The sequence below is a fragment of the Muntiacus reevesi genome, chromosome 15 (assembly GCF_963930625.1).
Source record: "Muntiacus reevesi chromosome 15, mMunRee1.1, whole genome shotgun sequence".
Taxonomy (NCBI): Eukaryota; Metazoa; Chordata; class Mammalia; order Artiodactyla; family Cervidae; genus Muntiacus; species Muntiacus reevesi.
The window spans coordinates 2146209-2172502 of NC_089263.1; the positions used below are offsets into that span (position 1 = coordinate 2146209).

The 26294-nt window shown below is 44.0% G+C and overlaps 1 protein-coding gene and 1 non-coding gene across 2 annotated transcripts in view; one reads left to right on the plus strand and one right to left on the minus strand.

Moving 5' to 3' along the window:
* Positions 1–26294, minus strand: part of ATP10A (ATPase phospholipid transporting 10A (putative)) — a 181477-nt gene that overhangs the window by 149949 nt on the left and 5234 nt on the right.
* On the plus strand, positions 12336–12443 carry LOC136147550 (U6 spliceosomal RNA). The gene has a single exon (XR_010659221.1). It is a non-coding gene; the product is annotated as a U6 spliceosomal RNA (small nuclear RNA).

The window sequence follows — 26294 nt, forward strand, 5'->3', positions numbered from 1 at the left end:
ACCTAACAGAAGCAGAAGATATTAAGAAGTAGCATGAATACACAGAAGAACTATACAAAAAAGGTATTAATGACCCAGACAGCCACGATGGTGTAATCACTCATCTAGAGCCAGACATCCTGGAGTGCAAAGTCAAGTGGGCCTTAGGAAGCATTGCTACGAACAAAGCTAGTGGAGGTGATGGAATTCCAGCTAAGCTATTTCAAATCCTAAAAGATGACGCTGTTTAAGTGCTACACTCGATACGTCAGCAAATTTCAAAAACCCAGCAGTGGCCACAGGACTGGAAAAGGTCAGTTTTCATTCCAGTCCCAAAGCAGGGCAATGCCAAAGAATGTTCAAATTACTGCACAATTGCACTCATTTCACAAGCCAGCAAGGGCATGCTCAAGGTCATTCTTCAAGCTAGGCTTCAACATTTCATGAACTGAGAACTTCCAGATGTACAAGATGGATTTAGAAAAGGCAGAGGAAACAGAGATCAAATTGCCAACATCCGCTGGATCATAGAAAATGCAAGGGAATTCCAGGAAAATGTCTATTTCTGCTTCATTGACTATGCTAAAGCCTTTGACTGTATAGATCACAGCAAACTGTGGAAAATTCCTAAAGAGATTGGAAAACAAGATCACCTTACCTGCCTCCTGAGAAACCTGTATGCAGGTCAAGAAGCAACAGTTAGAACCAGACATGGAACAGCGGACTGGTTCAAAGTTGGGAAAGGAGTACATCAAGGCTGTAGTCACCCTCCTCATTTAACTTATATGCAGAGTACATCATGCAAAAATGCCAGGCTGGATAATGCACAAGCTGGAATCAAGATTGACAGAAGTATCAATAACCTCAGATGACATCACCCTTATGGCAGAAAGCAAAGAGGAACTAAAAAGCCTCTTGGTGAAAGTGAGAGGACAGTGAAAAAACTGGCTTAAAACTCAACATTCAAAAAACGAAGATCATGGCATCTGGTCCCATCACTTCATGGCAAATAGATGGGGCAAAAAATGGAAACAGTGACTTTATTTTCTTTGGGCTCCAAAATCACTGTGGATGGTGACTGCAGCCATGAAATTAAAAGATGCTTGCTATCTGGAAGAAAAGCTATGATAAACCTAGACAGTATATTAAAAAGCAGAGACATCACTTTGCCAACAAAGGTCTATATAGTCAAAGCTATGGTTTTTTCAGTAGTCATGTATGGATGTGAGAGTTGGACTATAAAGAAAGCTGAGTGCTAAAGAATTGATGCTTTTGAACTGTGTTGCTGGAGAAGACTCTTCAGAGTCCCTTGGATGGCAAGGAGATCCAACCAGTACATCCTAAAGGAAATCAGTCGTGAATATTCATTGGAAGGACTGATGCTGAAGCTGAAGCTCTGATACTTTGCCCACCTGATGTGAAGAACTGACTCATTGGAAAAGACCGTGATGCTGGGCAAGATTGAAGGCAGGAGGAGAAGGGGATGACAGAGGATGAGATGGTTGGATGGCATCACCGATACAATGGACATGACTTTAAGAAACCCTGAGAGACAGTGAAGGACAGAGAAGCCTGGTGTGCTACAGTCCATGGGATCGCAAAGAGTCAGACACGACTGAGCAACTAAACAACAACTAAAATACTGCTTGAAGAAGGGTGGATGGATATAAGCAATAAAAAAGAAGAAACCTGATGATGTCAAAGGCCAGATGGCGCACATGTTTAACTTTCCTGGGTAGGCATCAGAGAAGCAGACAGGTCATCTTCACTCTACATCCAGGATCCATGTCTTGTGGGAAGGTCCTTTCACTTTGTTCCAGGTTTCCTGAAGTTTGGTAGGTTGGCCTGATTCAGACATAACAGAAACTGGGAGACTCATTTCTCAGTGTGAAACCAACACACTCCAAGTGCTTACAACTCAGCGATAAGATTCTCAGAGGCCTACCGGACAACTTGGAACATACTCTTCTTCTCATGTCAAGTCAGCTGCCCGCAGCAGGCATGCGTGGAACACACGCCCAGGACCCCAGACAAGTTCGACTCCCGCACAAGCCTCAGTTTCTTTCCTGAGCCAGAGCCTGGAAGCAGCAGTTCCAGACAGGCCTGTGACAGAGTCACTTCCCCAGCAGACCCAGGCCTGGCTTGGGTGACACATTCCCAAGCCACAGTGTGAAAGCTCAAGGCAGCTCTGGCTTGAAGCAAATGATACAGAGTTCCAAAGAGCCTTGGGCTCAGCCCTGTGCTTAAGGCTGCCCTTCAATCTCCATTCTAGCACAAATAATAGTTTTAAAAATTATTTTATTGAAGTATAGTTAATTAATAATGTGTTAATTTCTGCTGTACAGAAGGTGATTGAGTTATACATACATACATATACATATATAAATATATATATATATACTTTTTCCTATTTTTTCCATCATGGTTTATCACTGGATGCCAAATACAGTCCTTTTATACAGTTCATGAGGTTCTTATAGCAAGTATACTGGGGAGGTTTGCCATTCCCTCCTCCAGTCAATCTTAAGGGAGATAAACCCTGAATACTCATTGGAACGGCGGATACGGACGTCGAAACTCCAGCATTTTGGTCATCTGATGCGAACAGCTGACTCATTGGAAAAGTCCCTGATGCTGGGAAAGATTGAGGGCAGAAGGAGAAGAGGGCATCAGAGGATGAGATGGCTGGATGGCATCACCGATGCAATGAACATGAACTTGGGCAAACGTCAGAAGATGGTGAGGGAGAGAGAGGCCTGGCCTGCTGCAGTCCATGGGGTCACAGAGAGTCGGACACGACTGGGCGACTGAACAACAACTGCTATACAGTAGGATCTTGCTATTTATCCATTCAATATATAATGGTTATTTATCCATTTAATGTATAATGGTTTGCATCTGCTAACCCCAAATTCCCAATCCCTCCCTCCCCCTCCAGAAAATCTTTTAATCCAACAACAGGGGTTGTTACTAAAACACAGGTCAAGTTTCAATTTTCTGCAGCTTTAAATGCCTCTGCAATGGTGTCCCTTGAGGCCTCTTCAGGGAAGCGTCCCTTTGAAAGTTAATACTCTTAATTAATGATATTGTGTGCGGCGCTTCCTTAAAACCTATTTCCCCTGAGCAAACAGGGAAATGGTGGGCAGGCCTCCAAGATGTTCTAGAAGTAGCCTTTCTTTACAGTTAGCAATCAAGATACTTTGGGAGGCATTTCCTATTAAGAACTTTCTCCCCTTTCCATAGGACTGTGAAACACCAGTCCATGTTCAGGACATCTTTTCTCCTGGGAGTGAATGTCTCTGGCTGAAAGCTTGTTAATTTTAGGAACGTCCCAAGCAGTGAGGTATTCATCTGCAGTATATATGTTAAAAATGCGTATTTACTTAGGTGTCAACTGTGACAAACAATGTGTTTTTACCGAAAACCCATTATTTTTAGAAGACACTGGTTGTCCCTCAGCATACCGTCACAATCATGATCTCAAAGGCAAATGGCAGGACACCCCCAGGACTGAGACACGGCTAATAAGCAACTCCAGGGTGTGTGCAATACTGCAGCCCTTCCAACGGCATTATCCGTAACAGTAAGATAAGAGGGCACTGAGATAAAACTCTAGGAGCTATTTCCAGGCATTAATTGAAGCTAATATCCCTAAGTGGTTCATATTTTTCTTCTAACCAGAGAACTAAGTCACCTCAAAGTCAGGTCTGGAATAAGAGCAAGATTCTTTGTCCTTGAAAAGTGAAAGTGCAAGTCGCTCAGTCGTGTCTGACTCTTTGTAACCCCATGGACTATATAGTCCATGGAGTTCTCCAGGCCAGAATACTGAAGTGGGCAGCCTTTGCCTTCTCTAGCGGATCTTCCCAACCCAGGGATCAAACCCAGGCCTCCTGCATTGCAGCTGGATTCTTTACCAGCTGAGTCACAAGGGCAGCCCAAGAACACTGGAGTGGCTAGCATATCCCCACCCCTCCCAGGGGATCTTTCCAATGCAGGAATCGAACAGGGGTCTCCTGCATTGCACAAGAGTTCTTTACCAACTGAGCTATCAGGGAAGTCCAAATTTATTAGTTACTCACACGCGGTAGACAGCTGTATGCACACCTGTCAGAGAAGCTGATCCCCGGGTGCTCCGTCTCTGCTGGGACGCACACCGCTGGACACCGCCCGGAGGAGGCAGCACGTCCCTCCCTCCCCTGCGGCGGCAGAGCAACCGAGGGTCAGGGCCTCCTGCGGCCGAGGTCCGGCAGCCTCTCGGCCCACAGCTCATGTCCTAGGAATACTGGGTTTCTGTGTCTCTCTTCCATATTTAATAATCATAGTCAGTCAGTCAGTCAGTTCAGTCGCTCAGTCATGTCCAACTCTTTGCGACCCCATGAATCGCAGCATGACAGGCCTCCCTGTCCATCACCAACTCCCAGAGTTCACTCAAACTCATGCCCATCGAGTCAGTGATGCCATCCAGCCATCTCATCCTCTGTCGTCCCCTTCTCCTCCTGCCCCCAATCCCTCCCAGCATCAGGGTCTTTTCCAATGAGTCAACTCTTCGCATGAGGTGGCCAAAGTATTGGAGTTTCAGCTTCAGCATCAACCCTTCCAATGAACACCCAGGACTGATCTCCTTTAGGACGGACTGGTTGGATCTCCTTGCAGTCCAAAGGACTCTCAAGAGTCTTCTCCAACACCACAATTCAAAAGCATCAATTTTTCGGCGCTCAGCTTTCCTCACAGTCCAACTCTCACATCCATACATGACCACTGGAAAAACCATAGCCTTGACCAAACGGACCTTTGTTTGCAAAGTAATGTCTCTGCTTTTTAATATACTATGTAGGTTAGTCATAACTTTCCTTCCAAGGAGTAAGCGTCTTTTAATTTCATGGCTGCAATCACCATCTGCAGCGATTTTGGAGCCCCCAAAAATAAAGTCTGACACTATTTCCACTGTCTCCCCATCTATTTCCCATGAAGTGATGGGACCAGATGCCATAGTACTTAATAACAAAATAATCATTTTCAAACTTTTTATCTTAAAATAATAATAGAGTCACAAGAAATTGCAAAGAAATGTAGACGGAGGGCCCATGCCCCTTTCAGTCAGCCTCCCCGTGTTAAGAGCCTGAGTTCCTGCATAGCCAGAATACAACACCGGAACGAGGAAACTCACAAGGGTATAACCGACAGAGCTTACGCAGGTTTCACCAGTTTTAAGTGCTCTGGTGGGTGTATGAGTACTTCTGTGTGATTTTCCAATTGTAACCTCTTACAAACACATCAAGACACCAGACCCCCTCAAGCTACCTCTTTGTAGTCACATACACCCTCCCCATTCCTAACCCCTGACAACCTCTAATCTGTTCCATAATTATGTTATTTCACAAATGGTGCATAAATGGGATCGTGCAGCATGTTTCCTTCTGAAATCAGCTTTTAGCACTCCATAAAATGTTCTTAAGGCCCTTTCAAGTAGTTCATACCATTTTACTGCTGAGTAGCATTCCAAGGTGTGGATGGACCACAGTTTAAATATTCACTCACTAAACATCTGGGTTATTTCCAGTTTGGGCTATTATGAATAAAGCTTGTACTTTCATACATAATAATTCATAATAAAGGTACACTTGTGTACAGGTTTCTCTGTGAAAATAAGCTCTCATTTCTCTGGGGTAAGTGCCCAAGAAAAATGGGACCATAAAGAAATTCTATTTATGGTTTTCAGGACTCTTTCCCAAAGTGGGTGTTGTTTTACAATCCCACCAGCAATACTTGAAAGATCCGGTTTCTCTACATTTGGTGTTATCACCATTTTTGTTTTTGCCATTCTGGCAGATGTGCAGTAATATCTCCTGGTGGTCTGAATGTGCATTTCTCTATTATCTAAGAATGTTGAACATTTTCCATGTGCGTATCTGCTCCATGTACATTACTGCCGTCTGTATATCTTCTCCAGCGAAATATCTCCTCAAGTTCTGCCCACTTTAAATCAGATTTTTTAATGTTCAATTTTTGGAGCTCTTCGTGTGTTCTGAACACAAGTGCTTTGTTGAGTATGTGATTTGCAAACATTCTCTCCCAGTCTATAATCTGTCTTCTCTTTTTCTTAACACGGTCTTTCTCACAGCAAATGTTTTTAATTTTGATTAGGTCCAATTTATCAACTTCTCCTTTTATGGATGATGCTCTTGGTATCAAGTCCAAGAATTTTCTGCCTAGTCCTAGGTACTGAAAAAAATCTTTTTAATATTTTCTTCTAAAAGCTTTACAGTTTCACATTTAAATCTATGACTGTTTTGGAATAAATTTTTGCCTGAGGTGTAAGGTTTAGAGTTTTTTCCTTTGTGTTTTATTTCTTTTTTTTTAACCTATGGCTATTGAATTGTTCCTGCACAGTTTCTTAAAAGGCTGTAATTCCTCCATTGAATTGCTTTTGGTTCTTTGTCAAAAATTAACTGGACATATTTGTGTGAGTCTGAGATCTCTACTCTGTTCCTTTGGTGACTATCGCTTTGCCAATAACCAAACTATCTTGAATTCTGTAGCTCTACAGCAAACAGTGATATTGGGAAGAGTGATTCTTCCCATTTTATTCTTTTTCAAAACTGTCCTGGCTATTCTACAACCTGGTTTTTCTATGTAAATATCAGAATAAGCTTCACTGAGATTTTGATAGGAATTGTGTTAAATCTAAAGATAAATATAGGTATAACTGCTATCTCTATTATGGTGCTTCCTTCAGTCCATGAGCATGGTATGTCTCCACGTTTACCCAGATCTCTTTTCATTTCTTTCATTAGCACTCTGCAATTTTTAGTATACAGATGTTGTATGAGCTTTGTTAAATTTATATCAAAGCACTTCATTTTCTTTGGAGAAATTATAAATGGTATTGTGCTTATGATTTCAGTTTCTACTTGTTCATGGTCAGTATGTAGAAATATAATTGATTTGTATATGTTTGTCTTACATGCTGCAATCTTAATGAGTTCTAAGACACAGTTTTGTTGTTTATTGGGTGTGGTTTGATTTGGTTTCGGTAGTACTGTTGTTCAGTTGCCCAGTTGTGTCTTACTCTTTGTGACCCCATGGACTGCAGCACGCCAGGCCTCTCTGTCCCTCACCATCTCCCAGAGTTTGCTCAAGTTCATGTCCATTGCATCAGTGATGCCATCCAACCATCTCATCCTCTGATGCCCTCTTCTTCTGCCCTCAATCTTTCCCAGCATGAGAGACTTTTCCGATGAGTTGGCTGTTTGCAATAGATGACCAAGATACTGGAGTTTCAGCTTCAGCATCAGCCCTTCCAATGATCAGAGTTGATTTCCCTTAAGATTGACTGGTTTGATCTCCTTGCAGTCCAAGGAACTCTCGGTAGTCTTCTCCAACACCACAGTTCAAAGGCATCAATTCTTCAGTGCTCCGCTTTCTTTATGATCCAGCTCTTACAACTGTTCGTGACACTGGGAAGACCACAGCCTTGACTATACAGACCTTTGTCAACAGAGGAATGTCTCTGCTTTTCAGCACACTATCTAGGTTTGTCATAGCTTTCCTGTCAAGAAGCAAACATCTTCTAATTTCATGGCTACAGTCACTATCCACAGTGATTTTAGAGTCCAAGAAGAGGAAATCTGTCATTACTTCCACCTTCTCCTCCTCTATTTGCCATGAAGTAACGGGACCAGATGCAATGATCTTAGTTTTTTTTAACATTTAGTTTTAAGCTGGCTCTTTCACTTTCCTCCTTCACCCTCATCAAGAGGCTCTTTAGCTCTTCTCTTTCTGCCATTATAGTGGTATCATCCATATATCTGAGGTTGTTGATGGTTTTCCTGCCTATATTGATTCCAGCTTGTAACTTATTCAGCCTGGCACTTCTCATGATGTGCTCAGCATACAGATTAAACAAACAGGTGATGGCAGTCAGCCCTGTGGTACTCCTTTCTCAATCTTGAACCAATCAGTTGTTCTATGTTCCATCGGGGTTCTAACTGTTGCTTCTTGACCCACATACATGGTTCTCAGGAGACAGGTAAGATGGTCTGTTATTCCCATCTCTTGAAGAGCTTTCCACAGTTTATTATTACATAGTCAAAAGCTTTGGCATAGTCAATGAAACAGAGGTAGATGTTTTTCTGGAATTCCATAGCTTTCTCTATGATCCAGCAAATATTGAATTCAATCTCTAGTTCCTCTTCCTTTTCTAAATCCAGCTTGGACATCTGGAATTTCTTGGTTTGCATAATGCTGAACCCTAGCATGCAAGATTTTAAGCTTAACCTTACTAGCACGGGAGAGGAGTACAACTGTCCGATGGTTAGCACATTCTTTAGTACTGCCCTTCTTGGGAACTGGGATGAGGATTGACCTCATCCCATTTGGTAGTATATCCCTTAGTATTTTCTACATAGATAATTACATTTTCTGCAAATTAAGTTTTATTATTTCTTTCCAACCTGTATGCATTCTGCTTCTTGAATCTTATTGCATTGTCAAGAACTTCTAGTACTGTATCAAGTAAGAGTGATGAAGCAGGCATTCTTGTCCTCATTCTTTGGAGGGGGGGCATCAGTATTTCACTGTGGGTATGATGCTAACTCTGGGATTTTTGTATGTGGGATAAGAGAGTGGAAGGACCTCACTGGGTTGATTCCCGCTAGTGCGGGTGAGTAGCTTGGCTCTCCTTATATGACCAGGTGAAGAACAGGGTGTGTGCCAACACCGCGCTGTGCCAACACTGCTCCCGCAGTGCCTTCACGTGCCTTGTGTGGGGTGGGGCTCACCTAGGTCTCCACTGGGCTCACCTTTGGGCAAACAGAGCCTTTTTCATTTTGTCTATACTTGTTGGCAGCTCCAGTTACAGGAATCTCCATGCCCAGGCTGAACGTACATGGGCAATAAAAGGGAGACCTGGAGAATACACTGAGAATTCACATTCTTCAAGCTCTTAGGTCCCCAGCCAGTCTGTCTTCTTTCAGCTTCTATTGTTGTCTGTTGAATTATTTCTAGGATTTGATTGCAGGAGATGAATTAGGAAAAGTGAATCCACACCATTGTGTTCTGGAACCAGAAATCTCTGTTTTTCAATTTTTTTTTTTTTTCATAATTAATGAACAGTGAGAAACTAATACATCAATTTAGTTGTATTTTGGGGATATTTCTATAAGAAACACATCATTTCCATATTGTAATGAACAGAATTTACATAATATATATACATAATTAACGTCAATAGTCTTTAAGGCCTCATACACAAACGTCATCTCTGATTTTATAAGGTTTCTTTTACAGCTAAAGTCTAACTCTATTATCAAGTAGTTTTATTTAACTCTTAAAATTGCCTTCCTCTACCATCCAGAATTTCAAAATCTAGTGCTCTAAACAGCTGCAGGTGGTGCAAGTTTAAAGTTGGATTGGAGGTACAAAATAAAACTGTGCAAAATCTTGTTCACACACCCCGCTCCACACTCACGCCAGAAAGCAGGTGTGAACCCGAGGGGCAGAAGGCTCACCCCTACCCACAGCAGCCCTCAGTGTGGCCCAGGCGTCCAAGTCGTTCCTCACCACCCACACCCACATCAGCATGTGCAGAGGAGTCCAGTGGGCCACGTCTTTGCAGACGTCTATTTCAGAACAGAAAACTGGAGACAGAAGGAAACTCTCTTCCAAGTGAGCAGACAGAAATGTGATTAAATGGCAGGGAAGGGAATACCTTATCTAAGAAGCTGATGAACTTTGCCACTGCATAGACTGATGTTCCCAACTCAGTGCCCAGATGTGGGGCAGAAAAGAGATGCTCCTTTCTATCCCAGGGGGCTGGGGGGGGGGGGTGTGGATATGTGTGATATTTGCATCCCCTATAACAACAAATACACGCAAGCACACACACATGTGTGTGCACATCAGCTCTTTTAGGCAGCTGTGAATGAAGACAGCTTCTTTGAACATGCTTTCCTAAGCCCTGACCCCATAGGTCCCCATCTACTCAGATTTCATGCCGGTATCCAGAGTAGAAAAGGCCCTTCGAGGATGTTCAAGAACCACCCACCCCCCACGTTATACTCCCAGGTCTGAGCTCTCACAGTCTGCCACGTCAAGGCCACAGCTCCTACCACAGACCCAAGAATTCCAGAAGCGATTTCTGGATGTCCTTTCTGGCTGATACCAGAAACTCTAAGCTCACTCACCTCCTCCGTCCTGGGCCTTAGGGCACGGTTTTGAAGTATTTGTCTAAAACAACAATATAACGCCCTCTGCCAAATATGATCAAGCCCACCACACTAGAAACATGTTCAAGACAAATCCAGTGAGGGTGACACCTGACTTTACTGCCAATGAGATAAAATGAAGGCACTAAAATGTGAGAAACACAAGCCACAGAGCACACAGGGATGAAAAACGCCTTTGCCGCACACGCTAATAGCGTGTTTGCTGTTTCCCATTGGTCACACGTCACAACATTACAATTTGAATGCTTTCAAATATGGAGAGACTTTTCCATTCAGTGAAAATGACCTTGAGATAAAACAAGAAGAAAAGGCAGAGAAATACCCAACAGGTAAAGGAACATAAAAAATGCCCACCAAGTCAAACAAAAGAGGAAGGTGATAGGGAATCTACCTGAAAAAGAATTTAGAATAATGATAATAAAAATGATCCAAAATCTTGAAAACAAAATGGAGTTACAGATAAATAGCCTGGAGACAAAGATTGAAAAGATGCAAGAAATGTTTAATAAGGACCTAGAAGAAATAAAAAAAGTCAATTAAAAATGAATAAAGCAATAAATGAGATCAAAAACACTCTGGAGGGAAGCAACAGTAGAATAACGGAGACAGAAGATAGGATAAGTGAGGTAGAAGATAAAATGGTGGAAATAAATGAAGCAGAGAGGAAAAAAAAAAAAGAATCAAAAGAAATGAGGACAACCTCAGGGACCTCTGGGACAATGTGAAACGCCCCAACATTCGAATCATAGGAGTCCCAGAAGAAGAAGACAAAAAGAAAGGCCATGAGAAAACACTCGAGGAGATAATAGCTGAAAACTTCCCTAAAATGGGGAAGGAAATTGCCACCCAAGTCCAAGAATCCCAGAGAATCCCAAACAGGATAAACCCAAGGCAAAACACCCCAAGACACATATTAATCAAATTAACAAAGATCAAACACAAAGAACAAATATTAAAAGCAGCAAGGGAGGAACAACAAATAAAAAAAATCTCAGTTTCTCTGTACATCCCACCTCTAGTCAGTTGGACCCTCTACAAAAAGGAGGATTAATAAACTCCAACTTTAAGTTAAATTATGATGGGACTTTTAAAGGGTCTAAACTGGGGATCCTGATAAGGGTAATGAAGCTTAAGAGATATTTTTCTACGCATCCACATCCCTAATATATTTGTTTTTATGATTTCCTATTTTAAAAGGAATATATTAATTTCTAAGGTAATCAAAAAGGAAAATAAGCTGTTCTCTTTTTAAAAAACACTTATGTTTCTAAGAACTTTGGAGAGGTAGGTAAAGTGAGAAGTTACTTATTAGTAAAAGAAGGTTAAAAGCAGCCTCTTTCAAAGGGGCTTCACAATCACGCAGTGAGGATGCCACCACAGCCCACCCGTCCACTCACCATGCTCCCTACTCCCTGGACTCTTATTGCGGGCGGGGTCCCTGTCCAGGCCTGACCGCCCCACAGTGGGATGCGTGAGGACGCGCAGGCATGCAGGCCCGCTCCTGCAGCAAAGCCACCAGCGCTGTGGACCTGCAGCCTCCTCCTCTGGCGACAGGCTCAGCCCATCTGTAAAACGAGACATGGAACTGCGCAGGGATGGTGTGACAGCCTCGCGGACACAGGACCATCTCAGCCCCTCCCCGTCTTCAGCGAGATTCCAGGTCCACTGGGCTCTCCTCGCCTTCTCCAGGCACCAGTCACCACAAGCCCCTGATGTGACCAAAAGGGACACAGTCCAGAACAAGGGCCCCTTCAAAGGGGCAAAAGTGACCCAGGAGAAAGCCCCCAATGCAGGGAGATGGGGGGCCTCCATGTGATGGAGTGGAACTCACCGAGCAAGACCTTGGTCGGTGACTCTCAGGGGTTGTCAGACGCCCGGTTTCTGACCTCAGGGAACCACTGTGAACAGGTAGGGGGACTGCACACCAGTAGAGAGAAGAGTGAAACAGGTGACAGAGGTGGCTAGGCCCACCCAAGCCTGTGAAGTTTGGAGGCCCTTCTCGCGCTGACGGCAGACGCCACCCCGCGGAGCGGCGACAGTGACCCGTGCTGCGGTGAGCCCGCAGCTGTGCGGGGCAGCAGGCAGAGCCCTCTGCAGCAGAGAGGGGTCTCCAGCTCAAAGACAAAAGGCGGGCTCTCACCTCGGCACCACATATACTAAAACTGGGATGACCAGAGAAGATCAGCATGGCCCCTGCACAAGGATGACATGCAAATCTGTGAAGCGTTCCATTTCTTTTTTAATACATATATAAAAAAAAAAAAGATAAAGGGTGTGATGATATGCAGGCGACAGAACCAAGAGGAAACAGCGGACCCAGGACAAGCTCACAGCAGCACTCCAAGCCTGCAGGTGTGCTGTGGGCAGACAGGTGTGACTGTGGGCATGTGGGCCAGGCTCCTGGAGACCTGTCTGTTGGAGCACCACCTGAAGGGAAGGGGCTGAAGCGGTCTCCTTAGTTCACAGGAACACACAAAAGCCAACGATGGGAAAAAGTCCTGCAGCTCCTGCTACCCTGACTGCACCATCCTGGATACATGAAAACAGCCGCTGGAAACCAGGGCATCCAAACGAAATGCATGCAAAATGCCCCCATGAAAGTCAAGCACAAGATGCTCAAGCACATCCTTATACAGCCATGTTTTTACAGCAGGAATACTCACAAAAACCTAAAGGCAGAAGCGACCCAACCAGCTGAATGAAAGAACACCATGGGGTCTACACATACGCCCCTCAACATCACTCAGCCTCAAAAGGAAGGGTGTTCTGATACAGGCTACAATATGGATGAACCCTGAAGACATTACACTAAAGTGAAATAGTGAAGTCGCTCAGTTGTGTCCGACTCTTTGCGATACTGTGGACTGTAGCCCACCAGGTTCCTCCATCCATGGGATTCTCCAGGCAAGAATACTGGAGTGGGTTGCCATTTCCTTCTTCAGGGGATGTTCCCGACCCAGGGCTTGAACCCAGGTCTCCCACATTGCAGGCAGATACTTTAACCTCTGAGCCACCAGGGAAGCCCAATAAGCCAGACACAAAAGGACAAACACTGTATGATTTCATTCATGAGAGGTCAAAGAGACAGAAAGTAGACTGGTGGGTTACCAGGGATGCAGGAGGTGGGAATGAGTTATTGTTTAATGAGGCGAATTTCAGTTCGGGAAGATGAAAAAATTCTGTAGGTAGTAATGATGGTTGCACAACAATGTGAATGTAATCAACGCCACTGAACTGTATACTTAAAAATAGTTAAAACGATAAACGTTGTATGTATTTCATCACAATAAAAGCGCTTTTTAAGGGTAAAGCACAGAAAAAAGAACACTGGAGGGCAGGTGGCTGGTGCCCAAGCAGCATGGCTCAGACGGCCCAGTGTCGTCTGGCAAGCCGTCTGCACTCCAGGAAGTGGACGCAGCCAGACACCCAGCATCTCATGGGCCACAACTACCAGACAGACCCCACAGAGCATACGCGGATGGACTGTCCCTCTGTGGGGCCTGAGGCTCTTTGAAGCTCCCTAAATGGACCTCAATAAATTCGAGAAATCCCAAGAATGAACTGGACTGTGAATCTGAACGCGTGTGATGCTCTCAAGTGAACTAAGACAGACAGGAGGCCACCTGAGGAAGCTCCCCGCAGTGCTCACGCACAAAAGCACACCATCACTGGGGGCAGAAAACATCACAGTCTTTATTTTAATCGCTATTTACCTTACTACTATACATCCATTCATTTATGTATTACTGTGTTGCATTGCCTGTCTATGATTTATACATTAATAAGTCTACCTTCGGTACACACAGACAAGTGTTTGCTACTTGTTAAGGGTGTGAGATCAAAAACGTTTGGAGATTACTGCTCAAATGAACCAACTATACTAAAAAGAACATCCATTACAACATTTAAACTTTTCTACAAAAGCATATGTGCTCTTGGTCATTAACCTTTGGTAAATTCTGGGTCCTGGCATGTGTCAGGATAACTCTCTGGTTTCAGACACTTTCTCAAAAACCTGAAATAACTAAACAGCTGAAGCCTGACCCATACCCTACACAAGATGAAAGTGGCCCTGGGTACTCATATAGGGTAGCACGTTGCCAGCAAATGGTTGGTGGCCCTTGGTAGCATCACCTGGGATCCAGGGCCAGCTGTCCGCCCCACCTCCCCCCACCCCGCCCGGTTATATCCCCTCTGAGCCGAGACCTCCCCTTCTGGGCTACCATTTCCTGAGAGTGTCATTGAAGAATTCATCAGTACTGCACTGCCAGAGCTGGCTGGCAACTTCCCACACAAACTCATAAAAACTCTGAAAAGTATACAGTGCTAGAGACATGTGCAATGTCTTATAACTAAATATTTCAACTGAAAAAATAAATAAGTAAACACGTATTTTCCATTCTACCATGTCTTCATGCCGCACTCAGCAAATGTGGAATTCTCAGATATTCTCAGTGATTCAAATGGCTGCAGATGTTTTCACCTGAAACTAGATAAATCAGTAACAACATACAAAATGCTGTGGTTCAAGAACCTGGTATTTGCCAGATCCTCCCGTCCAAAGGAATGCATTCATTTCCTGGGGCAGCTGTAACAAATCACCAGGACTCAGTGGCCTGAATCAACACCAAAGTGTTATCTTACAGTTCTAGAGGTCAGGAGTCTGACCCGGGTCTCACGGGGACAAAACCAAAGTCTTGGGAGGGCTGTGCTCCAGCGGGAGGGTGAGGCAGGCACAGTGCCTTTGCGTTTCCAGCCCCCAGAGGTCACCTATCTCCTCAGGCCGGGGTTCACCCCTCCATCATCAAAGCGAACAGCAGCAAGTCGGATTCTTCAAACACTGCAACCCCCCCCCCGCCCTCTCCTTCTAGGACTGGTGACGAGACTAAGGGCTCACCCCAATCATCAGAAAGACTCTCCACATCCTAAGGTCAGCCGATTAGCAACCTTAAATCACGTCTGCAACCCACCTTCATTCTCTTGCACCATGTAGCCTAGATTCTCCCAATCAGGATGTAGCCATCTCTAGGGGGCTGTTAGTCTACCAACAGGCGTTTATTGTGAAGATACTCAGGTATCCTGGGAAGGAGTCCACGCGTCAGATCAGAGATGCTGAGGCCCCGTCACCGCAAGGACGGTGAGGCCTGGCCGCCGCCCGAGCTGCCCCGAGCGCAGGGCAGAGCACGTGCAGGGCGGCAGGGCTCAGGGCAGGGGCTCCTGCTGCGCGGGTGAAGAGCACAGGGGGGAGTGCTCCCCAGGCCCTGGAGAAAAGGGCCGGGGGTGGGGGCTGCACGCGCGGGCCAGGGGCCTCCGCACAGGGGCCAGCGCTGCGGCTCAGCACGCCGGCGCACGTAATGTCGGGATTCACCAAGAGGTCCCCAGAGGCGAGAGCACAGGAGAGGCGGGGACCGAGCAGGACTAAGTATTTCAGGAGAAGTCAAGCACACTTGGCAAGGAAGTTAAAGGCGGCCAGAGACAGTGGCTGCAGGGAGACCGGCTTTAAGGCAGGGTCTCTGCTATTCAGGGGTGGAGGCTAGCAGACCAGGAGACACTGCCAGTGGAAAAGGACTTTACCTCTCACAGTTCCCAAGAGGAGGAGCCATGGGGAAAGCACCGGGGAAGTCAAGAGGCAGAGGAGCGAGGGGGAAACACAGCAAGAGCCTTCACTGTGGTTTCCGTGGGAAGGGCAGAGCCAGGCAGGGAAACCAGCCTCAGGAACATCACTGGCTCTGGGACGTAGGTCCCCAGCCGACTGCTACCAGGCTGGCGGCCCTGAGCATGGCAGCCTGATAACAGGGTGTGCAGAGGAACTCCTCGGTGGTCCAGTGGCTGAGAATCCATCCTGCAATGCAAGGGATGTGGGTTTGACGTCTCATCAGGGAACTAAGATTCCCAAATGCCGTGGAGCAACTAAAGCCACATGCCGTGACCAGAGAGTCCGTGCACCGCCAGGAAAGGTCCCAGATGAGGCAACCAAGACCCTGTGGGCCTCAGCTAAGAGCCCGTCAAATAAATCAACAGTTATTCTTGAAAAGGGCGTGCAGAGCGTGGGCTCTGGATCGTTACTTTGCAAACTGAAGACACACTCACAGCCCAGTCTCTGGCTCTAGGAACTGGCTGATCCAGAGGAACCACCGCCCTCAGAGGGCACAGGGCCCCATGTCAAGGCTGCTGCATGCGGTCAATAAAACGACAAGCAGTCAATAAAAAGACAAAGACAGCACAGGCCCGGAGGCGGAGGGAGGTCGCCGCCCGCAGTGGCGGGGGTCAGACTGGGGGGGGCCCGCCCACAGCACTGTGCAGGAGCTCCCGTGAAGGCACAGAGGAATCCACGAGACAGAGGGGACAGAGTCAGGCCAGAAGCAGGGCGCCCCGGCGAGCGTGCACAAAGGCAGAGGACAGTCCAGCCGCAGAGCCCAGGCTCGGCCGGGTGGCGGGGAGGGGGGGGAAGGGCCAGAGCGCAGGCATGGGGCGGCCTGCAGAGACGGCGACATGGCAGCCAGACCCACGGAGTGAGCCAGACTGTCTGCCCCACCTACAGCAACAGTTTTTCTTTCTTAAAAAAAACACTGTAAGTGGAAAATGTGACTATGCCAGGGAATGGTCCCACACATCTGATCTGACTAAAATGTATCACAGCAAAATACAGACAGAAAATAAAAGAAGGATAACTGCAGTACGAAAGGTGAGGGCCCAGGTAATCACCAATCAGTCACGAGAAGCAAGACATATCTACTAAACTACCATACCATTTAACACAAGTACTCTTTCAGAAAGTAAACACATGCCATGTGTACCCTGAGGCTGTTAAATGAAGAGAGAACAAACCACTTGGACACATTTACAGATGGCTTCTTTGCTCAAAAAGACAAAAGCTGAGAGCATCCCAAAAGGACACTGCTTCCCTCCCAACAGCTCACTCTTTGCCTGCTTTTTCTTTTTGTCTCAGATTCACTCCAAGCTTTCTGAGTAACAGGTTTCCTGAGCCACTGGGCCTGAAGACAACCAGGTCAGAGAGAGTGGACAGACTCTGTGACTGAAATGAAAATGATTTCCCACTTGGCCGAGAGCATGGGGCAAGGCCCGTCTGCGTGTCTGCCCGGAGCTGGAGGAACAGCAGGACTGGGAAGGGGCCGCGCCCTCAGCACACACCCGGGACACCCTCCTCTGCCCGCTCACCGTCTGGATGGGACCCCGCCTCTGAGCACCACCCAAAGGAGGCTGGCAGGACAGGAAGGCTGGGCAGCTCAGGACAGACCCATGGCCGTACACCGTGCCCCATCCCCATCGGGCAGACGCCACCAAGAGTGCCAAGGTCCCATCTGACAAAGGAGGGAACTTGGAACCCAAACTAAACTCTCCTGAACTTGCTTTTCTTTAGCTGTCAGAGGAGCACACAAAAACACGGGGTGGGACAGAAAAGGCCTGAAAAGTGCCTGCTCACAGCTGGAGCTTCCTCCCATTTCATTAAGCTCTCATGTACTGGAGTCCTTTAGGGACAGAAGTTTCCATCAGAAAAGCACTGATAAGGCAAAGAAGAAACACAGGCAGGGAGGCAGGGGAGTGGGGTGCTCAGGGACCCAGAGGGCTCTGGAAGGGGCAGACTTTGAAGACCCAGCCAACCTTCCTGTCTTTGCATACCCTGAGGCCTTTCTAGGAAAGTCACTTTCTGAAACAGGGAAACCTGATGCAGAAGAAAAAGCTAGGCACATCCTGAGCTAACTGGATGTTCCTATCCTTCTAAGCTCTGGGATGTCAGAAAGGGCCATAAAGTCCTCTTCTTCCTGCAAGCATGTCACTGGAGAAAGCCACAGTGGCTGCTAAAGACTTGTTCTCCTTTTGAGAACCAAGGACCTACTGTAATTGCTGCTGTTTTGTTTTGTTTTTTATTCAAGGGTTGATAAGCAAAAATGAGAAATTCAAAGACATCACCAAATAGGTCAACAAATTTAATTCATTTGATGTCTTTAACAATTTTTTAAAGGGTTTGTTACTACAGCCAATGGACTTATATACTGCCTTTGAATTATTATTCTAAACAAATAATGCCTTAACATCACAATGTCCCTATAGGGCTTCTTCAGTGAACTGCATTTCTAAGAAGATACCTGAGTCACCAGGGGCGTCCCAAAATTACCAGGGGTCCATGAAGTTAGCAATAGGAGTCCACAAGCTACTTTCAGTATTTGAACATGCTTTCAAAAATTGGTCCATTGACCGACGATAAAACTACACAGACTAAATGATGAAGGTGTTTGTTTTGACTAAAAGTATATCTACTTCAGTGTAAAATATCATTAAGAAAAATTTTTTGAAGAATGTATACATGTATATGAAACTGAATACAACATGGTAAATCAATTAAAACAAAAAAGAAAATTTTGACCAAAAGATCTTAGCAACAATGATCATCAGCAGCAGTTGTAACAACTGTAACACTGAAAGAGAAAGTCACTGGGTCCTGTCCGACTCTTTGCGACCCCGTGGACTATACAGTCCATGGAATCCTCCAGGCCAGAATACTGGAGTGGGTAGCCTTTCCCTTCTCCAGGGGATCTTCCCAGCCCAGGGATGAAACCCAGGGTCTCCCGCATCGCAGGCGGATTCTTCACCACTGAGCCACCAGGGAAGCCCAACTGTAACACTGAGCTGCCCGCCTGCCCGGCCTTGGCCCTGCCCTTTCACGCAGTGTCTCATCTGCTCCTCACCGGAGACCAGCAGCCACTGTCCGCCCTCTTGTTTAAAGCAGGAGACTGGGCCAGACAGATGCACCTGCCCAGCATTTTACTGCTAGCAAGGGACTCACCTCATTAAGGGTGCTTCAGTTGCCTCTGATTGAATTTAAATGGGCAAAGGAATTCATTACTACCTAATGAAAATAGTTTGCTGGGCAAAGTACTTCAACATACATTATCCCCAATGGAAGAATAACCAGAGGGTATACTGGGGGCAATGTGTACTAACTGTGCCCTGGGAAAATCCACGATAAGTAAACACAGAAAGCCAAGTATATTCTAAAAATCCAAAGACCAAAATAGCTTCTCCATTTTCCTGTAAAGTCTCAGTGCACTATATATAGCAAGGTAAGTCTTGTGCAAATCAGGACTTTGGGCTCCCTCCTTAGCGAAATTCGGCAAGAAGCTGGACCACCCACTGTGAAGGGAGGGACCCTGGTAGATACACGGGTCCCCTGAATCTTCCCAAGTCAAGGAATCTGGAAATGTGAATAGGTTTTGTCTTTAAAACACCCCCCAGGGCTTCCCTGGTAGTCAGTGGTTAAAGAATCCACCTGCCAGTGCAGGAGACACAGGTTCGATCCCCCACCCAGGAAGATACCACGACCATGGCGCAGCTAAGCCCATGCACCCCAACTGCCGAGCCTGTGCTCTGACACCCAGGAGCCATAACTGCTGAAGCCTGCGTGCCTTACAGCCTGCGCCCCGCACCCAAGACGAGCCACTGCAGTAAGAAGCCCACACACCACAGCTAACAAGCAGCCCTGGCTCTCCACAAGTGGAGAAAGGCCATGAAAGCAATGAAGACCCAGCAGAGCCGAAAGTAAAGTAAATAAAGAAAATTATTTTTAAAAATGTCTTCCAAAAGTGCTTTTCAATGAAGGCCTGACTGGTCTTGGGGACAGAGTGGGTCTTTACGGCGATGGGCTATCCAGAATAAGGCAAGGGCATCGCTTTCCATTCACCACCCTGGCCCAGGAACACCAGGTCCTAGGAAAACTGGCAGTCACTGTGATAATGGAATATTTGCAAACACGTCCCACAAATGAGACACCTGACTTCTTCCAGAAAGGATGAAAACTGCAGAATAGACAATCACCAAAATGAAAGACCATCAGATGAGGATCCAGCCAGACCACAGCGCAACAAAACAAAACAGACATATTGAGCATCTAAAGTCACTCAGTTTAGTTCACTCGCTCAGTCGTGTCTGACTCTTTGCGACCCCACGGACTGCAGCACGCCAGGCCTCCCTGTCCATTACCAACTCCCGGAGTTTACTCAAACTCATGTCCACTGAGTCAGTGATGCCATCCAACCATCTCATCCTATGCTGTCCCCTTCCCCTTCCACCCTCAATCATTCCCAGCATCAGAGTCTTTTCAAATGAGTCAGTTCTTCACATCAGGTGGCCAAATATTGGAGTTTCAGCTTCAGAATCAGTCCTTCCAATGCATATTCAGGACTGATTTCCTTTAGGATGGACTGGTTGGATCTCCTTGCAGTCCAAGGGATTCTCAAGAGTCTTCTCCAACACCACAGTTCAAAAGCATCAATTCTTCAGTGCTCAGCTTTCTTTATATTTCAGCTCTTACATCCATACTGAAAGCTATCAAAGAATTGTATTAAAAATAATAAGACCACTAATAAAATTTTTAAATGGAGAAAAAAAACCTTAATAGATATTTTCTCAAAGATATACAAATAGCGATAAACACATGAAAAGTTGCTTGACATCACTAATCATCAGGGAAATGCAAATCAAAACCACTATGAGATTATCACCTCACACCTGTTAGAATGACTATTATCAAAAAAAGACAAAGAGTGATAACAAGTGGTGAGGATGAAGACAAAAAGGAAATTTTGTACAATGTGGTAGGAGTGTAAATTGGTGCATCCACTGTGGAAAACAGTATGGAAGTTCCTCAAAAAATAAAAGATAGAGCTACCACATGAGCTAAGAATTCCACTTTGGGGAATATTAACAAAGGAAATGAAAACACTATGTCAAAGAAACTTCTGCACCCTTATGCTCATACCCCTACCTTGATGCTTTTGAGCTGTGGTGCTGCAGAAGACTCTTGTGAGTCCCTTGGACTGCAAGGAGACCAAACCTGTCAATCCTAAAAGAAATCAACCCTAAATATTCACTGGAAGGATTGATGCTTAAGGTGAGGCTGACTCATTGGAAAAGACCGTGATGCTGAGAAAGACTGAAGGCAGGAGAGGAAGGGGATGACAGAGGAGGAGGGATGGTTGGATGGCATCACCAACTCAATGGATATGAGTTTGAGCAAATTCTGGGAGATGGTGAAGGACAGTGAAACCTGGGGTGCTGCAGGTCATGAAGTTGCAAAGAGTAGGACATGACTGAGCAACTGAACAACAACAGCAAATGTTCACAGCAGCATTATTTACAATTGCCAAAATATGCAAATAGCCTATGTCTACCAATGAATGGACAAAGAAGAAGTGGTACATATACACAATGGAATACCACTCAGTCATAAAAATAGGAATCCTGCCATTTGCAATAACAAAAATGGACCATGAGGGTATTATGCTAAATGAAATGTCAGACAAAGAAATACAAACACTGTATGAACTCACATGTGGAATCTGAAAAAAAAAAAAAGAAAACTCATAGTAGGAGAGATCAGATTAGTGGTTATCAGAGGTGTGGGTGGGGGAAATGGATTAAGGTGATCAAAGTTTCCAGTTATGAGACAAATAAGTACTGGGAATATAGTGATAACATGATGACTACAGTTAGCACTGCTGTATTTTGGCATATTTGAAAGTTGCTCAGAGAGTAAATTCTAAGAGTTCTCAACATAGGAAAAAAAATTTTTTGCTTTTTTTTTATATCTATATGAGATGATGAATGGGGTCACAAAGAGTCAGACACAGCTGAGTGACTGAAATGAACTGAACTGAGATGATGGATACTAATTAAACTTATTATGGTAATTATTTCACAATATATGTAAATAAAATTATGCTGTACACCTTAAACTTACACAGGGTTGTATTTCAATTATATCTCAATAAACTGGAAAAAAAAAATAACAAGTCCTCTTTGGATGGAGAAGTGTGGTTTAAGACTGAGCTTGTAGATAGAAGAAGAAAGAACTACAATCCTGCAGACTCCAGAACAAAAACCACAATCAGAGACAGTTACACAAAATGAAACGGCAAAGAATTATGTTCCAAATGAAGAAACCAGATAAAACTCCAGAAAAACAACTAATAAAGTGGAGCCAGGAAAACTTCCAGAAAAAGAATTCAGAATAATGATAGTGAAAATGATCCAGGACCTAGAAAAAGAATGGAGAAGATGTAAGAAATGTTCACCAAAGACCTAGAAGAACTGAAGAACAAACAGATGAGCAATACACTGAAGGAATCAACAGGAGGCTTACCGAGGCGGAAGAACATATAAACGACCTGGGGGACAGAATGGTGGCAATCACGGCCACAGAACAGAATATAGAAAAAAGAAGGAAAGAAATGGAAACAGCCTGAGAGACCTCTGGACAACATCAAAAGCACAACATTCACATTATAGGGGTCCCAGAAGGAGAAGAGAGAGGGAAAGGACCTGAGAAAATATTTGAAGAGATAAGAGCTGAAAACTTCCCAAACATGGGAAAGGAAATAGTTAACCAAGTCCAGGAAGCACAAAGTCCCAGGCAGGATGAACCCAAGGAGGAGCACACCGAGACACATAGTAATCAAACTGACAAAAATTAAAGACAAATACAAAATATTAAAAGCAGCAAGGGAAAAACGACAAATAACATACAAGGGAACTCCCAACAGGATATCAGCTCATTTCTCAACAGAAAACTCTACAAGCCCGACGGGAATATTTAAAGTGATGAAAGGGAAGAAACTACAACCAAGAATACTCTACCCAGCAAGCCTCTCCTTCAGATTTGATGGAGGAATCAAAAGCTTTCCAGACAAGCAAAAGTTAAGAGAACCCAGCACCACCAAACTAGCTTTACAACAAATGCTAAAGGAACTTCTCTAGGCAGGAAGCACAAGAGAAGGAAAAGACCTACAGAAAATAAACCCAAAACAATTAAGAAAATGGTAATAGGATCTTACATATCAATAATTGCTTTAAAAAATGGATTAAACGTATCAACCAAAAAACAGACTGGTTGGTGGATGAAAACATGCGCATGTGTGCACTTCCACTTACCACATCACTCTGCTTGACCCCTCCTCTAAATTGTATGTAAGTATTTTATATTGCTAAGTTACTAATATTCCCATTATGGCTTGCAATTATAATTATCTTTTACTTTTTATCTGACCATTGATTGTGAAAAACTGATAAGTATCTTTTACTATTATGATTATGTAACTATTACTCAATACCATTTTATCATGATTGGTCAACAGAAAAATAATAGAACTGTATACCATCAAAACTAGGATCGAATAGAAAAACCTGTAATCCCTTTTTAAAATCCAGATGCATATCAGAATATCTTGAAATTTTTTGAAAAATACAAATGCTCAAGTATTGCTTTTTTTCTCCAGAGCTCCAGATATGTTTCCAGCGAGCAGTCATGTTTAAAAACAACTAGACTATATGATGATCTTCTACTTTTATATAGCTTGTTTCACTTTTTATATTTCATAATCAGGGCTCTTATTCATTTAGTTTATGTTCTCTGATTTCTCCATCTCTTTTTTTTTTTTTTTGATGTTCTTTCTCAAGACTTTATCAAGTGTAATAGAAAAGCTTTAGTATACATATATATAAATATGTATAATTTATATATTTTACAAAACGTGTGGATTTTTTGCCTAACTAAAAAAATTATGACATTTGATTCCACTTGTTTGTCTTAGTATGAATAGAATGCTAAATTTCTAATTAAAAAATAGATATGCAAGAAGCAACAAAGGTTTACCATATAGCATAGGGAACTATAGTCAATATTTTGATGGAAAATAATTTCAAAAATAATATATGTGTATTTGTAAAACTAAATCACCTTGCTGTGTACCCAAAACATTGTAAATCAACTATACTTCAATAATATATATATATATATTTTTTAATTTAGTTTAATAACTTTGTGCTGATGTTAATTTCTTAGTTTTGACCACTGTAACACAGCTAAGTGAAACATTAAAGTGAGAGGAATGTTGGTTCAGGATATACTACTTTTGCAACTTGTCTATAAAGTATAAAAGTATTTCAAAATAAAAAGTTTATAAACATTTTAGAAAGCCAATTAGTTCCCATTGGAAGATGTGAGTGATCCAAATCAAACATCTCTCTCTATGAGCTATACCACTAGAAAACCAGATAGTAGATGAAGGGAAGTATCTTTTCATGAATGTATCATGAATAATCTTTAATAAATGAAAGAATTAGGCCCACCATCATTTCATAGCCTCCAGCAAATTAATGGAGGTAGCCAATAATAACCATGGCTGCTGACATCACAAAAAGATGGACCAAAGAACTCTATGTTCCTCATGAGGGAAGGGCACCACCTATAGGTGCAGTTTTGATCGCTCCTCCTCAAAAATCAAAACTCATGAAACTCTGATAAAGCATCAAGACCCACTTACCCCCTCAGAAGAATTACAGTAGAAAGGAATATGTTACACGATCCATAGAAATCAGCAATATTCAAGCTATGGGAAGATCTCCAGGATAAATAACTCAGTTTCTTCAAATATATTTTTCAAAAGGAAAAATAAATAAGTTGCAAGGGGAAGAAGAGAGAGAGAGAGAAAGAGAGAAAGGGAATTTTAGTGGAGGATACCAGAGTAAAGGAGATCTAAGAGACAGATCAGCCAATTGCAATGAGACCTGATTCAAACATACAAATTGAAAAAAGAAATACGGCATTTATGAGACAAGTGGAAACTTGAACACAGGTTTGGTATTTAATAATATTAAGGAACTTAAATTAATTCTTTAGGTATGATAATGGCATTATAGTTTAGGTTCTTTTTAAAGTTGTAGCTTTTCTAAAAATAAATGCTGAAATATTACAGAAGAAATGTCCTGAAGTCTGGAATGTGCTTCACTATAAAAGGGGACAAGGGAGTGAGCGGGATACAGATAGACAGTACTGTCATGACGTGCTAACTATTAAACTAGGTGACGGAGACAGAAACGTTCCTTATCTACGCACTACTCTGTACCTGTGTGAATAGAATGCAAATGGAACTCAATAACAAAAAAACATTGGAGGAAGTCACCAACATGTGGGAATTAAAACACTCCTAAATAAAATGAGTCAAAGAAGAAATCATCAGGGAAATTAGAAAATACTTTGAGATGAATTAAATTTTCAAGTTTTTTTCTTCTTAAATTAAGCATACTGCTCTTGCAGGTGGAGATGGCGAGTACAAGCGAACCATGAACTCAGAGTCACAGCAGGATGAGTCTGGACTCAGGCCATGGCTCTGCCATCTCCCAGCAGGCAGCCCTAAGGCAGCTATCAAGCCCTGAAGCTCAGTTTCCTCACCTATGAAATGAAGGTGTGAAAACAGGACCATCAGGAGGTTACGATGGAACTGCACACTAAAGCACTTGGCTCGCACTGACAAGTATAAAAAGAATCTTCCCATGAACAAGACTATCTCCGGAGGGCAAACAAGTTTCTAGGGAAAGAGCGGTTCTTTTTCTATAATTGGACCCCATTTATGATAAAAAAAAAAAAAAGTATCAAAAGAAAAATTATTTCCAAAAACCATGTAATGTCCAAATATTCCTCAAGTGTCCCCCCACCTAGCACACCAGACAGATGTCCCTGCTTCAAGAAGACTTATGTTGTTCTGGCGCATCCCTGTCCCTCGGGGCCTTGTACTGGTATCCCCGCTTCTTCAAATATTTTGTTCCAAATAAGACAAAGGTGCTGTGCTTCCCAGGGGCAAAACTTTTCTGCTGTTGGTGAGGAAGAGGCTGGACTCTCCAGGCAAGGGAGGAAAGGCAGGTTGAGACAAGATAAACAAACGGACAGAAACAATGGGGAAACTTGGTCTGGTCCCTTTCAGGATCTTCTGAAAAAACAAGCCGTGAAGCCCCGGGTAAGCAGGCTGAACAGGTGACCCTGGTGAGCTGGGAAAGCCAAGTGAGAGTCAAAGGAAACGGATGGGACAAAGTTAAATTCTAAGAGAAGCGTGAGGGCATGCCCTGACGGTTTCCCCAAAAGATGATGGCAAGACAGCAAAGGGCCAGAGCCCCAGAAGCTCAAAACCTTCAGGGAAAAGTCACCACGGGCTAATTCAGGCAGAAATGCTGCTGCTGCGTCATCCTGGAGGCAGACACTGAGAGGTGCCCAGGTTTGAGTCATCACAAAGCGTGGAG